This window comes from Podarcis erhardii (assembly GCF_964252035.2).
Source record: "Podarcis erhardii genome assembly, chromosome: 12".
NCBI lineage: Eukaryota > Metazoa > Chordata > Lepidosauria > Squamata > Lacertidae > Podarcis > Podarcis erhardii.
The window spans coordinates 12,165,358-12,181,725 of NC_138513.1; positions in this window are offsets into that span (position 1 = coordinate 12,165,358).

Here is a 16,368-nt window from a genome sequence, read left to right on the forward strand (position 1 = left end):
TAAAAGGTTCTTTAATTCCTCCTCACTTTCTGCCATCAAGGTTGTGTCATCTGCATATCTGAGGTTGTTGATATTTCTTCCGGCAATCTTAATTCCAGTTTGGGATTCATCCAGCCCTGCCTTTCGCATGATGAATTCTGCATATAAGTTAAATAAGCAGGGAGACAATATGCAGCCTTGCCTTACTCCTTTCCCAATTTTGAACCAATCAGTTGTTCCATATCCAGTTCTAACTGTAGCTTCTTGTCCCACGTAGAGATTTCTCAGGAGACAGATGAGGTGATCAGGCACTCCCATTTCTTTAAGAACTTGCCATAGTTTGCTGTGGTCGACACAGTCAAAGGCTTTTGCATAGTCAATGAAGCAGAAGTAGATGTCTTTCTGGAACTCTCTAGCTTTCTCCATAATCCAGCGCATGTTTGCAATTTGGTCTCTGCTTCCTCTGCCCCTTCGAAATCCAGCTTGCACTTCTGGGAGTTCTCGGTCCACATACTGCTTAAGCCTGCCTTGTAGAATTTTAAGCATAACCTTGCTAGCGTGTGAAATGAGTGCAATTGTGCGGTAGTTGGAGCATTCTTTGGCACTGCCCTTCTTTGGGATTGGGATGTAGACTGATCTTCTCCAATCCTCTGGCCACTGCTGAGTTTTCCAAATTTGCTGGCATATTGAGTGTAGCACCTTAACAGCATCATCTTTTAAAATTTTAAATAGTTCAGCTGGAATATCATCACTTCCACTGGCCTTGTTATTTGCAGTGCTTTCTAAGGCCCATTTGACTTCACTCTCCAGGATGTCTGGTTCAAGGTCAGCAACCACACTACCTGGGGTGTACGAGCCATCCATATCTTTCTGGTATAATTCCTCTGTGTATTCTTGCCACCTCTTCTTGATGTCTTCTGCTTCTGTTAGGTCCTTACCACTTTTGTCCTTTATTATGGTAATCTTTGTACGAAATGTTCCTTTCATATCTCCAATTTTCTTGAACAGATCTCTGGTTCTTCCCATTCTGTTGTTTTCCTCTGTTTCTTTGCATTGCTCGTTTAAGAAGACCTTCTTGTCTCTCCTTGCTATTTTTTGGAAATCTGCATTCAATTTCCTGTATCTTTCACTATCTCCCTCGCATTTTGCTTGCCTTCTCTCCCCTGCTATTTGTAAGGCCTCGTTGGACAGCCACTTTGCTTTCTTGCATTTCCTTTTCATTGGGATGGTTTTCGTTGCTGCCTCCTGTATAATGTTGCAAGCCTCCACCCATAGTTCTTCAGGCAATCTGTCCAACAAATCTAAATCCTTAAACCTGTTCCTCACTTCCACTGTGTATTCATAAGGGATTTGATTCAGATTGTATCTTACCGGCCCAGTGGTTTTTCCTACTTTCTTCAGTTTAAGCTTGAATTTTGCTATAAGCAGCTGATGATCTGAGCCACAGTCAGCTCCAGGTCTTGTTTTTGCTGACTGTATAGAGCTTCTCCATCTTTGGCTGCAGAGAATATAATCAATCTGATTACGATGCTGCCCATCTGGTGATGTCCACGTGTAGAGTCGTCTCTTGTGTTGTTGGAAAAGCGTGTTTGTGATGACCAGTTTGTTCTCTTGACAGAACTCTATTAGCCTTTGCCCTGCTTCGTTTTGATCTCCAAGGCCAAACTTGCCAGTTGTTCCTTTTATCTCTTGATTCCCTACTTTAGCATTCCAATCCCCTATAATGAGAAGAACATCCTTCTTTGGTGTCACTTCTATAAGGTCTTGTAAGTCTTCATAGAATTTGTCAATTTCAGTTTCTTCAGCACCAGTAGTTGGTGCATAAACTTGGATTACTGTGATGTTAAAAGGTCTGCCTTGGATTCGTATCGAGATCATTCTATCATTTTTGGGATTGCATCCCAGTACAGCTTTCGCCACTCTTTTGTTGACTATGAGGGCCACTCCGTTTCTTTTATGGGTTTATTGCCCACAGTAGTAGATATGATGGTCATCCGAACTGAATTCGCCCATTCCCGTCCATTTTAGTTCACTGATGCCCAGGATGTCAATATTTATTCTTGCCGTCTCATTTTTGACCACATCCAACTTGCCAGGTTCATGGTTCTTACATTCCAGGTTCCTATGCAATATTTTTCTTTACAGCATTGGACTTTCCTTTCGCTTCCATGCATATCCGCAACTGAGCGTCCTTTCGGCTTTGGCCCAGCCGCTTCATCAGCTCTGGATCTACTTGTACTTGTCCTCCGCTCTTCCCCAGTAGCATGTTGGACACCTTCCGACCTGAGGGGCTCATCTTCCAGTGTCATAACTTTTATATGCCTGTTGTCTTTGTCCATGGAGTTTTCTTGGCAGGGATACTGGAGTGGCTTGCCGGTTCCTCCTCCAGGTGGATCACGTTTGGTCAAAACTCTCCACTATGACCTGTTCATCTTGGGTGCCCTGCTCGGCATAGTTCATAGCTTCTCTGAGTTATTCAAGCCCCTTCGCCACGGCAAGGCAGTGATCCATGAAGGGGAGGGCTTACATGCACCCCCCCCAAATATTTTATTCAAGTTGGCACCCCTGGTGACACTATACTGTGGCAAGGAAAAGGCTAATAAAGAGGTCCCTCCCCCAAAGGCAAGTGTTGAAATCAAGAAGGAGGTCTGGAAGGAAGCCAATAGGCTGAAAAACATTTTGTGTTTTGAGCAAAGGCAGATCTATGGGAGCACGACCAGCTCAGCTGTACCGACTGCGGCACTTCTGAGACTCTGCCGCAGATGCCACAGCCATAATGCCCAACGGAAGCTAAAAGGTGGGCAGGCGTGTGTGTACTGGATTTTGGCCTAACACGGGACACCACTGAAATTTGAGACACCAAAGTCTGCCACTGTTTCGAGGCAATGATACTTAGAATATAGAAGGGAGCAAATGAAAATATTAGCATACGTCTTCCATGTTTTCTGCTGGGGGTGTAGATGGGAAGCTGTGCCTTTTTAAACCTTGCAAGATTTATTGCATCTCAAGGAATAGCTTTGTGAATTCTGTGTGTGCAGAAACATTCTGGTGGCAAGCAGCTATTACATTACAGGCAAAAAATAACATGTCTGAGCAACCACCACAAATTAGTGGATAGCTTTGCTGGAACATCACTTTGTGTTATTTTCCAATGCTGGGGGGGGGGGGGAGAAAACATCATGTCCGAAAGCTGCCTTTCTGTCCAAGTATTGACTTTTTTTGTAGTGACTGACAACACACAAGAGCTGACATAAGCTTTCATACCGCACTCTAGCAGAGCTCTGGGAGAGACCTTATTAACTTGTCTCTCTGTAAGAGTTAACCTTGGCAAGCATTCGGCACCTGCAGAATTAGTTATCCTCTGTTTGATGTGCTTTCGTGCTGAATTTTATGTGTTTACAACGCACACATTTCTATTATTATTTGTTCAAGGTGGTTTCAACTGATAATGATTTCCAAAAAGCTGCATTTCCCATTGTTCCTGCTCAAACTGAAGGAAATGCTGATGTTTTCATACAAATGATACTTGGAGCTCAGTATCCTTAGACATTTTACCTCATTTCTCACAGCCACAAAATATGAGTACCCTTTGGCACAGCTAGTTTCCCCAGTTCCAATGTGTGTTCAAGAACTGAAATGACTGTCTCAGTAGAAGAAATCCACTGAAAAAATATCCCAGGTTGTAATTTTGCTGCTCAAAACCACAGCTACGCGAATAACCACCAGAATAACCAGAAAAATCTATTTATCAATATTATGTAAGACATTTGTGACAAAGTCTGGTTTGATTATTGAGAAATTCATGGACACAAGGCAGAATTTGAGTTCTAAATGTTCCCTATCAAAGCCCTTCTAAAAAGAGGTCAGGAGAAAGTGCAAATTTCCACCAGTTTTTCTCCAATGCAATTATTGTATTTTTTTCCTACCAAATAATGTTTTGGATTTTCATCATCATGGGTTTCAAAACGATCAAAACAAACTGAATTCTTCCTCCCCCTGTGTGTTTTATTTCCTGTGTCTAAACAGTCAATGTAGCAAATTATATACTTTAGGACAGTGGTTCCAAATTAGGGGTCCGGGGACCCCTGGGGGTCCACAGAAAGCACCCAGGGGGTCTGTGGCCCCATCCCTTGCCTCCCCCTCAACTAATATTTTGTCAGTTTTGCATGGTAATAACACAGATTTTATGGTCTGTGCGATTTTTCAATATATCGGCCAAAATCGGTTTTGAAATCACCATGATAACGATGTTTAGCTCCACTTTAGATTGGACGCAATCCACTTAGTACTGTGCCTTATGCTGAGTCCATCTAGCTGGTCCATTGGTCCAAGGTTCCAGACAGAAGCTCTGCCTGTAGCTGCTAGAGAGTTAACACAGAACCTTCTACTGGGCCAACCCACCCATGCCATTCTGCTGCCTGAGGTGGGACAGCAATGCCCATCCCCAAGCAAAGGTGCAAAGAACCAACGGTCTGCCGAGTGATTTTAGCACCTGTGGCAAAAAAACCCCAACCCTAGTAAAACACAATAATTGCAAATTCAATAGCTAACAATTTACTCCCCTTTCATGTTGCCTAAGGTGGCTCCCACACTCTGCCTAATGGTAGGGCCGGCCCTGACCTTTTTGCATACAAAATCTCTGCTCTGCCATGGTGCTGTGGCCTCTGCTGCACAAGCTCCTTTCATTTCTGTTGGACTTGATTGGCTGCATGGGACTCATTAGTGCAAATAAGAAACTCCAAAGATAGGGTCAAGTAGATGAGAGGAAAGGAAAAATGGAGTATGCAGGAATCAGAAAGAAAAATCATAATGGGCAAAATGTGAGCAGGGCAAAGGAAATAAGGATGAATAGAATTGTGATAAAACGTAAAGATAAGGGGAGAAAGAAAAAACAGATAGTACAGAAAGGGGAAAAGCTTGCCTGGCGGGACATAAATTACTATGAGAGGCAGAAAGAAATAGTAGCCACAGATGCATTCATAGGGCAGCGAGAGGGGGAAATGGGGAAGATGAATATGATCTGGAGCATGGAGAGCAAAAGACGAAACATATGAATGTCACCAAGACTGCTGAGTGCAGCACCAGCCGGGATAAATGGTTGGAGAGCGGACCTGAGTGAAGCCTGCTTCCTCCAGGTCTTTCCCCTCCAAGCTGCAGCCCCAGGCCACCGTAGATAGGCTAGTTTGAATTGGAGGGCCAGGCGGGAACCAGTGAGCCTCTGCCAGCGGCGTAGCGTGGGTTGTCAGCACCCGGGGCAAGGCAAGTAATTTGCGCCCCCTAACCCAGGGCAAGGCAAGTAATTTGTGCCCCTAACCCCTAACCTGCTGCCGCTGCCAGCTTCTTCTTGTTGCTGCCTGGGCTGGGGTATTTACGGTAAGGTAGCCACGGCGGCGGCAGCGGGTCCGTGTCAGGTGATCTGAGGCGAGTTGCCGCTGGCGCTGCCGCCCAAACGACGCTGCTTGCCCGGAGGAGGAGGAGGGCAGAGAGGCGAGGAAAATGCAACATGGCCCAGCAGCTGCAACAGCGGCGGCAGCGGCGGGGCTGTGAGGAGGGGCTGCCTGGCGCGCCCTCCGTGGCCCTGATGCGCTGAGAGCCGCTGCCTGCCGGACGCCTTCAGCCCGGACGCGCACACAGCTTGTCGGTTCCGCAAGACATGGGGCTCTGCTACAGCCTGCGCCCGAGGCTCTTCAGCGACTCTGGAGCGGCGAGCGCGCGCCCCCCAGATGTTGCGCCCGGTGCGGCCGGCCCCCCCTGCACCCCCATGCTACGCCACTGGCCTCTGCGGCAGACGAGGGGATGCGGCAATGGCCAGAAAATGGTGCAGAGCAGCGAGGCATTCTGGAGGCACCATGGCAGGCTGCAACCGCCGCTCACTTTTTAAGTCCGGTGAAGTGGCCATTATCATCATCATCATCATCACCAGAGAGAAAATGGAGAAAGGAGAAACTGAGGAAAGTAAGAGGGCAATTGGGTTAGGCAGGCAACTGGCAGAAAGAAAGGAAATGATTTCATAAGATGCTAACATGGATGAACAGAGAAAGGGGGGAATGGGAGGTAAAAACTGAGAGAAAAGACAGAGCTTAAGAAAAAAACCTAAGTAGATTTATTAGGATTTATGCAGAGAAAAGCATGCAAGCTTAGAGAGGGTCACACAAAGTTATCTTATTATTCAAATAGGAAAATATTAAAACGTCCAACCACTATCAGATTGCCAATCTTTTGGGCAAATGTAATTAGTTTCTTTTAAACAAATACATATGCATTTGTTCTTCAGCCCTTTTTTTCTGGTGATGAACTGGTTAAATGCTGCATCCTGATTAAAGTAATGCCTGTTAAGTTCTCTTGTTGTCGGGGGTTGTGTTGTGGGATTTATTTCATCAAGCTGCAAACTATGTTCCAGTGTCACTAACCATCATTCTGCTTGAAAAGTTCAACTCCTGGAGAAAGATGTGAGGCAGTTCTGTCCAATTAAACTGGCAGTGACCTGACAAAAACATCGTATTTTACAACCTCAGCCTCAAGCACTGTATAGTAAGGTTCCCCCGCCCTTGCCCCGTTTCACTGCAACATACACAAAAGCATTTGAACTGCTGGGATGAAGTGCTGTCAATGAGATGGAATTTTGAAAGGTATCCGGTATGTTCTCTTTTCTCTCACTAAACACAATCAGATAGGGTTTATTTTAATGGGGTGGGTTGTTGTTGTTTTTTACGTCTTAGGTGTTAGAAATAAAAGGATCAAAAATTCAAAAGAGAAAAGAAAATCTTTATGGCACAGGATTGTACTTTTAATTCTGCCTTTTCTTATCTATCATTTTAAAAGAGCATGTTTCACAAATTAATAAACAGCCATTTTGTTTCGTCTTGCTGAGTTGTGGAAAGTGGACGACCGGTTGTAAGATACAACACGCTTTCTATGTGCAAGGTTCTAGTTGCATAAATGTCCTGGAACCCATACGTTTAAGGCAGCAAAGATTAGTACAGCTTATGTCACAAAATATAGTTTAAACATTGTCCTCAGCTAAAGACAACAGGCTGACTGGCATTGCAGTTAACCTTGCGGACAGGAAATAGGATCAAAAAATTTCTCTGCTACAATTGTTTGAGACAAGCTGGACGTATTGCAGTTGTACCTTTGGATGTGAACGGGATCCGTTCCGGAGCCCTGTTTGCATCCAGAGCAGAACGCAACCCGCGTCTGCACGTCTGCGCATGGGCGGGCTGCGATTTGCTGCTTCTGCACATGCGCGAGCGGCAAAACCCGGAAGTAATGCATTCTGTTACTTCCGGGTCGCCGCGGAGCGCAACCCGAAAACGCTCAACCTGAAGTGACTTTCACCTGAGGTATGCCTGTACACAGCCTTTCCTCTGAGTCACATTCCATTTTAACTGAGATGGTCCACCTCTCAGTTAAAAGTTTGAACATGCAAGTCTCATAATGTATGTGCAGAATGAACATAAAAGGAGCCTGCTGGATCAGGCAAACAGCCCATCTAGTCCAGCATCTTGTTCTCACAATGGCCAACCAGATGTCTAGGGGAAGCCTGCGAGCAGGCACTGAGCATAACAGCACTCTCTCCTCCTGTGGTTTCCAGAAACTATTATTCAGACGCGTACTACCTCTGAATACAGTGGAGGTACAACATACCCGTAATGACTAGCAGCCTTTATCCTCCATGATTTTGTCTAACCCCCTTACTGCCTCTTGTGGGATCAAATTCCATAGTTTAGCTATGCACTAAGTGAATCAGTAGGACGCGGGTGGCACTGTGGGTTAAACCACAGAGCCTAGGATTTGCCGATCAGAAGGTCGGCGGTTCGAATCCCCCACAACAGGGAGAGCTCCCATTGCTCGGTCCATGCTGCTGCCAACCTAGCAGTTCAAAAGCACGTCAAAGTGCAAGTAGATAAATAGGTACCACTCCGGCGGTAAGGTAAACGGCATTTCCGTGCACTGCTCTGGTTCCCCAGAAGCGGCTTAGTCATGCTGGCCACATGACCCAGAAGCTGTACGCCAGCTCCCTCGGCCAATAAAGCGAGATGAGTGCCGTAACCCCAGAGTCGGTCACGACTGGACCTAATGGTCAGGGGTCCCTTTACCTTTAAGTGAATCAGTACTTTCCTTCAGTAGGTAGAAGCTGTGTGTAAATATTGAGTTGACTGTAATTATATCTGAAGCCTTTGTCGACATTTTTTCCTTTCAACTTTATTTTTCTTAAACAAGGAACAGGATACTTACCCAATTTAAAATGTTTTATAAAATTAAAATGTTCTCATATTTAATGAGGATGTACAGGAACCAGTACCGTCTTACACCCTGGCTGCAGTCTTCAACTAATAATCAAAGCACTTAAGATTGTGTTAGTCCTCCAAATTATCAATACACGACAAGAATTGAGATGTACTTTCCACAACAGTCAAAAAAGAAAATTGTCACGATCTCTTTGTATAATACTTAGTAAGCACATGAAGTTTGTACAAGAAACAGAAAGCTGTAGCCACAAAATCCAATAGCTCAAACCCAACATCAGAAATACAATGTCCTGTCTAGAAAAATCTATCTATGAGATTTATATCTATGCCCATCATTGAAGAACTATCGGGTGAACCTGGGAAATTTGACTAGAATGATCCCTGAAATTTACAGGGCAACACACATGGTACATAAGTACTTTTTTCCTGTGATACAAATACTGCATAAAGTTGCTAGCACGTTTATTTGAGAATGTCTCTCTTCTTTCACACCCCTAATCAGCAACATTTGTGTATATAAATATATAGGGGTGTCTATATGCACAAGAGGTACTCCATGTGATTTTAACGTCACAAGCAAAAATGCCCTCGGGCCCACAGTACATGACTGAAGACAAAAGATACTCGCAAAATATAAATGCATATTGGATTTCATTTTCAGACATCAAAGACTACCACTATAGGTGTAGGGCACCTCAGAGGTTCCTTTGGCCACATTGGCTTTTGCTTGCACTCCATTTTCCATGCAAAAGAGAAAAGGGTAGTAGAAATACATTATTTGGGCTACCGTAATTTTATTCTTCTGGTTTATGGTAAAGGCCACCTCTCTACAGAGCTTATAATCAGCCACCCCACAAGCTCCACTGGAAGGCAAGGTGAGAACAGATCATTGTGGGCCGTGCCCTTGGAGAATTAGAATGCCACTGCCAATGCGACTCTTAGCCTCCACCTGTTGGGACTGTGCAGCAGCACAAAAGATGTAATAAATATTCAAAGAATGCATCTCCTTTCCTTCCTACTGCTACAAACAAATGCACACAAACACAAATCTTATCTCTCTCTCTCTCTCTTCCCCATTTCTTCCCCTTCTTCTACTTCTATTGATTCTTGTAACAATAAGCACGCCAATTTTGCTCAAATAAAGCAATTGTGCCCCGGAGCTATGTGAATTCCAGCTTTTGATTCAGCAGCAATAGCCATCTCTTCAGTAGTGCAAAGACGCTTTGAAAAGACCTCCTTCAAGTTATTATATCATTTTACCATGCATGTGATATTACTATCCACAATCCTATTTATGCAGCTATAGAATCTGGCGCAACTATGCAGCTATAGAATCTGAGGCATCAGATTGTCATGCTGATAATGCAATATTGAGAGGGTTCTAGAGAGGGCAGGAGGACAAGAGGAAAATTCAAATTGAATCAGGAGTGTAAGATGAAGGACAGGGAAAGAATACAATAACAGACTTCCGGAGGCGGCGCGAAGGGCAATGGCTGCCCTTTCCTAACGGGAAGGGAAGCTCCGCTCGAGAAAGGGTCGTCCGCTACGGCGCAGCGGAGACCCGAAACGGAAACCCGCAGGCAGCAGAAGCCTGCGGTCCCGGGACCCGGCGGGCGCCAGCAGCGGCCACCGAAACGTTGAAGGAACCCCGTAAGGGGCTCCGGATCGCGGAGGAGGCTGCGGCGCTGTGGGTCGTTCCGCAATCGGCGGAGTGAAGCCGCGTAGCTGTTGCCAGTGAGCGCTGACCTTTCTTCCTGAAATTTATGCTCTGAAAACAACAATTCGTGAGTAAACAACTGACTGTATGCTTTGGGACTTTAAAATATTAAATTTGGCTGAAAGCGGAGTGACGAAAAACAGGAAGTCCGTCTTCCGCTCCCATTGAACTTGAACGCAAAGAGCTGGAGGAGTGGAGGCAAAGAGAGATCTTTTAAATTACTTGATCTGAGCACCCATTGAACTTTATTCAAAGTGGATCAATAACTTTATGTGTTGGACTCTTATATTTTAATTTATACGGGGATATCTTTCTCCCTTTGGAGCTACATTCTAACTAAAAACCCCAGGCGCTGGAGCTGCCTGAGAAACTGAGCTGTCAGCTTGCAGTTTGCAGTTTGGATACTTTGAATCTGAACTTTGAAACAATCTGAGAGAATTTGAACTTGCTACTTTAAGGCATTTGGATTACCAGCTTGCACCATCAGAAACACTGTTGCTGTATTAAACCTCAACTCTGCTGAAAAATCTCTTTATTGAAGGTTCTTGGACTTAGAAATCTGACTTTATTTTAACTGAAATTGATTTCTCTCCTGAAATATTTTAAACTCCCCCTAGAGGATTTGGGACCTATAACAGTGACTTTTATTTTACTTTCCCTTTCCCGGCCCTCTGCTGACTGTTACCATCTGGGCTGTGGCTTTCTCATGGGAACAACTCAGCTTGACCTTGACTTTTAGATAACTTTGGAATGAGTGGTACAAGAAGGAGAGGAAGAACTAAACAAACAACTTTGACAACTTTAACCGCAGCCTCACAGGCACGTAGATCATCTGTGCCTACTTTGCCTTCTGAGGTGGAAGCTGTCTCTCTGCCTGTTTCTCTGCCTCGGGCAGGGGAGGGAGAAACTGAGGAATTACAACTGGAAGATATGGCCTCAGGGGCAAGCACTGCTATTTTAGAGAAAATTTTTGAAAAATTGGAATCTTTGGACAAGAAAGTAGAATCTTTGGACAAGAAAGCCGATGAGCAAACATATAAAATTGAGCAGAACACAGAATGTTTAAATAAATTATCTGGACAAGTTGCACAGAATACTCAAGCAATTGCAGAATTGAAGGAGGCTGCAGGGGAAAATCGGAAATTGGCTGAAGATACCAGCCAAAAACTTGAAAATTTAGAACAAGAGGTAAGACCACTCTGCAAACAAGTAGGTGAACATCAGACCTATTTGTCTATGCTTGAACTGCGGAACAGGGAGAGCAATTTAAGGATAAGAGCAATACCAGAAGTGGAAGAAGGCAACCTAGCTGAGTTTTTGACTAAAGAATTTTCCAAATTTTGGAGTTTAGAGGAAAAGGATTTTAAAATTGTTTCGGCTTTTAGGCTCGGAAGACTTCTAAAGAAAGAGAAGCCCAGAGACTGTTTGATAATACTGAGGTCAAAGGAGGAAAGGGATAAGATTTTGGGCCTACACTACGGAAAGTCACTGGACATTTTGGACAAAAGAATTGAGATTTACAAGGATATTCCTAAACAACTGCTAGATCTTAGATCTAACTATTTGGAGTTGACAAGACTACTAAGGAAGAATTCAATCATCTTTAGGTGGGAATTTCCTCAAGGACTATCTTTTACTTTTAGAGGGAAGAAGATCAAAATCAGAACATCAGAAGATAGAGACAAATTTCTGAACGTATACGGAGAGGACCTTCACAAAGGAATTGACCAACTTCCAGGGCCTGAAACACCAGAGGTACCTGCACCCTTGGACCCTGAAGATCTTCTGAATAAGATACCACCCCCTGAAAAATAACCAGATTTATTCAGGATGTCTCTGCAACTTTTGAGCTGGAACATTAATGGCTGCAATATCCCGGAAAAAAGGAGGAAAATTTTTCATATATTAAAAAAAGAACAATTGGATATTATCTGCTTACAAGAAACACATGTGACTAGGCTCCATAGAAAGGTGTTAATAAACAAAAGACTTGGTCAAGAATTCATATCTTCGGACAGAGTAAAGAAGCGAGGAGTGGTGATATATGCAAAAGAGAGCCTGTCACCTAAATTCTTATTCAAAGACGAACATGGAAGAATATTAGGAATTGAGATACAATATCAAGGAGAAAAGATTTTGATATTAGGAATTTATGCACCAAATGACGGGAAATCGGAATTTTACAAGAAGTTGCATGAGATTATGCTGGACTATCTGGACTACAACAACATCATTATGATGGGAGATATGAATGGGGTCGTATCGACAAACATGGATAAGTCACAAAATCAAAATGTTACAAAAGACGGCAGACTGCCAAAGACCTTTTTTGAAATGGCAGACAATATGGACTGGATTGACATTTGGAGAACTAAGAACCCCCTGGGAAGAGAGGGAACATTCTTCTCTGAAGCCCAACTGACTTGGACAAGAATCGACCAAATATGGATATCTAGAGGTCTGGCACCCAAGGTCAGAAAAGTGGAAATCTGCCCAAAGACCTGCTCCGACCATAATGCGCTGAAGATGGATATGACATTTTTGCCAACCGGTTCCTTTAGATGGAAGATGAATGATAGCTTGTTTAGAGATCAGGAGATTGTCAAGAAGGCCCAAAAAACTCTAAAGGATTATTTTGAAATAAATATGAATACTACGGTGGAAAAAAGAACTATCTGGGACGCAAGCAAAGCTGTCATGAGGGGGTTCTTGATACAACAGAACACTGTAAAGAAAAGAACACAAAATGAAAGGAAGGATAAGATCTTGCAGAAAATCAAAGAATTGGAGAAGAAATTAAGATCAAATCCGAAGTCACAGCCGATTCTGAGAGAAATTAAATTGTATCAAGCTCAATACTCCAAATTGATAAACCAAGAAATAGAATGGAAGATTAAATTAATGAAACAAAAAACTTTTGAATCGGCAAACAAATGTGGGAAACTGCTAGCCTGGCAGTTGAAGAAGAGACAGAAACTAAATACAGTTACAAACCTAGAAATTGAAGGAAGAAATATCCAGAACCCCATGGAAATTAGAAAGTGCTTCCAGAGATACTTTAAAAAATTATACACTCAAGGGCCGCAAGATGAGGTTGAGATTAAACAATTTTTGGAAAGAAATGGACTAACAAAGTTGTCACAAAAAAACAGATTAATCCTGAACAACAAAATAACACAGCAAGAGATTGAACAAGCTATCCAGAACATGCAATTGGGCAAATCTCCAGGGCCAGACGGTCTGACCTCCAAGTATTATAAGACACTAAAAGACTATCTGATCCAACCATTGATGGAGGTCTGTAATGAAATTATGGAAGGGAAGAAGGCGCCGGAATCGTGGAAGGAAGCTTTTATCACATTGATACCAAAATCTGAAGCTGAAAAGACACAACTTAAAAACTACCGTCCCATCTCCCTTCTGAATGTGGATTACAAAATATTTGCAGACATTTTGGCAAGTAGATTTAAAAGAGTTCTTAATGAAGTAATTCATAAAGACCAGGCAGGCTTTCTCCCAGGCAGACATATGTTTGCAAATACTAGGAACATTATTGACGTTTTGGAACTTTTGCAAACAGATATAAATACAAAAGCAGTGTTAATTTTCATAGACGCGGAGAAGGCCTTTGACAATATTTCTTGGAAATTTATGAAGGGAAATTTGAATGAAATGGGAGTGGGACGGGGGTTTGAGAATGGGATTGACGCAATATATTCAGAACAAAAGGCTAAACTAATAGTTAACAATGTGGTCACAGAAGAGTTCAAAATTGAAAAAGGAACACGACAAGGCTGCCCGATTTCCCCTTTGTTATTTATTTCGGTTCTGGAGGTGCTCTTGAACTTGATCAGAGGGGACCGGTTGGTGGAAGGGATTCAGGTCGGAGCTAAACAATACAAATTGAAAGCTTTTGCAGATGACCTAGTTTTGACTCTGCAGGAGCCAGAATCTAGTACGAAAAGAGTATTACAACTGATACAGGATTTTGGTCGGGTGGCAGGATTTAAATTAAATAAACAGAAAACTAAAGTGTTGGGAAAAAATTTGACAGATACAGAGTCGGAAAGGTTTCAGAGAGAAACAGAACTAACTATGGTTAAAAAAGTAAAATACCTAGGGGTAAACATAACAGCAAAAAACCTGAGTCTATTTAAGGACAACTATGAAAAATGTTGGTCTGAAATTAAGAGAGACTTGGATAGTTGGACAAAATTGAAGCTTTCTTTGTTAGGCCGAATTGCTGCTATCAAGATGAATGTATTGCCAAAAATGTTGTTTTTGTTTCAAACATTACAGATCGTGGACAAAACGGAGTGCTTCCGGAAGTGGCAGAAAGATATATCCAGATTTGTCTGGCAGGGCAAAAAGCCCAGAATTAAGTTTAAGATATTAACAGATGCGAAAGAAAGAGGGGGCTTTGCCCTGCCAGACTTAAAGTTGTATTATGAAGCCGCAGCTTTTTGCTGGCTAAAAGACTGGCTACTTCTCGAAGACACTGACGTGTTGGACTTGGAAGGTTTTAACAATGCTTTTGGTTGGCATGCATACCTATGGTATGACAAAGTTAAGATCAATAAGGCCTTTAAGAACCATATTGTCAGGAAAGCAGTGTTTAATGTCTGGACAAAATACAAAGACTTACTGGAAAATAAAACTCCAAGGTGGCTCTCACCTCTGGAGGCTAAGGCCCTAAAAAGACCCAATATGGAGGCTAAATGGCCAAAATATTGGGAAATATTAGAAAAAGATGGAGACAATTGGAAATTGCAGAGTTTAGAGAAAATGAAGGATAAGGTGCGAGACTGGTTGCATTATGCTCAGATTAAAGAAGTTTTTAAAAATGATAAAAAGTTAGGGTTCCAGGTGGAGAAATCGAAGTTAGAAACTGAATTGTTAGAACCAAAGACTAAGGTATTATCTAGAATGTATAACTTGCTGTTAAAATGGAATACACAAGACGAAATGGTCAAATCGGTTATGATAAAATGGGCACAGGACATTGGGCATAACATTATGTTTGAGGACTGGGAAAGGTTGTGGACCACTGGGCTGAACTTCACCGCATGTAATGCTCTGAAGGAAAATGTAATGAAAATGATATATAGATGGTACATGACCCCAGTTAAACTTGCCAAAATATACCATTCGTCTGATAATAAATGTTGGAAATGTAAAGAAAACGAAGGAACATTCTTTCACCTCTGGTGGACATGCCCTAAGGTGAAGGTCTTCTGGGAAATGATATATAATGAGCTGAAAAAGGTATTTAAGTATACCTTCACTAAGAAACCAGAGGCCTTCCTTCTGGGTATTGTCGGCCAGAAGGTGTTAAAGAAGGACCGAACATTCTTTATGTATGCAACAACGGCAGCAAGGATACTCATCGCAAAAAACTGGAAAACTCAAGATCTACCCACACTGGAAGAGTGGCAGATGCAACTGATGGACTATATGCAACTGGCCGAGATGACAGGCAGAATCCGTAACCTGGGAGAAGAGAAGATGGAGGAAGACTGGGAGAAATTCAAGAAGTACTTACAAAAACATTGTAATTTGGTTGAATGCTAAGAAGGATGCTAGATTATAAAAAACTGGCCACCACTAAATTAGATTTGAAATTTGATGATAAGTGAGACTAAAGAAAATATAAAATTTTTTGGAAGAAGTGCTAGATTATATTTGAATGAGTGGACATGAGATTGTAAACAAGTTGATAATTTGTTTGGAAAAAACTTTTAACGATGTAAATGGGAGCGGGAGACGTGAGGAAGTCCAAAGAAGTGATGAAATTATGTCTGTGATAGAAGTAAGACTGTTTATTATTTGTACATTTATATTTAAAAACTTTAATAAATATTTATAAAAAAAAAAAAAGGGAAAGAATACAATAACATTGGTTGAAAGACTGGTATATATTAAGAGAACAAACGCCATTTTTAAACAGTAGGACATAAACAATTACAAGGCACTAAGGTTTCAACTGGAATTTTAACATACACCAACTGAACTATTTCACCTTTGGCCCCAATACCACTGTTATGCTGTTAATTTAGATATAGTTTTTAGTCTATGGTCCAGAAGGAATAGTCATTACCATCTGGGATGGATAAATGAGGTAGCCTTTTTTTGGATAGCCTATGACCCCAATAAAATTATCAGCCATGTTTGACCATCAGTAATGAGTAGAATTCACCAAAAACACAAACAAAAGAACCTAGACACTTTAATTATTCAAAACTAGTCAAAAATATATAATATCTACCATGGGGCACTTTTTATCCAACAAATTGGGCTCAAGAGGGCTGAAATTGACTGGAAATGGTCCATAATGCACCAAAATAATTTTTGGGAGCATCACTGAAGAGATGCAGCACATACAGTGCAAAATCTGTAAATAATGCAAAGGGGGAAATTATT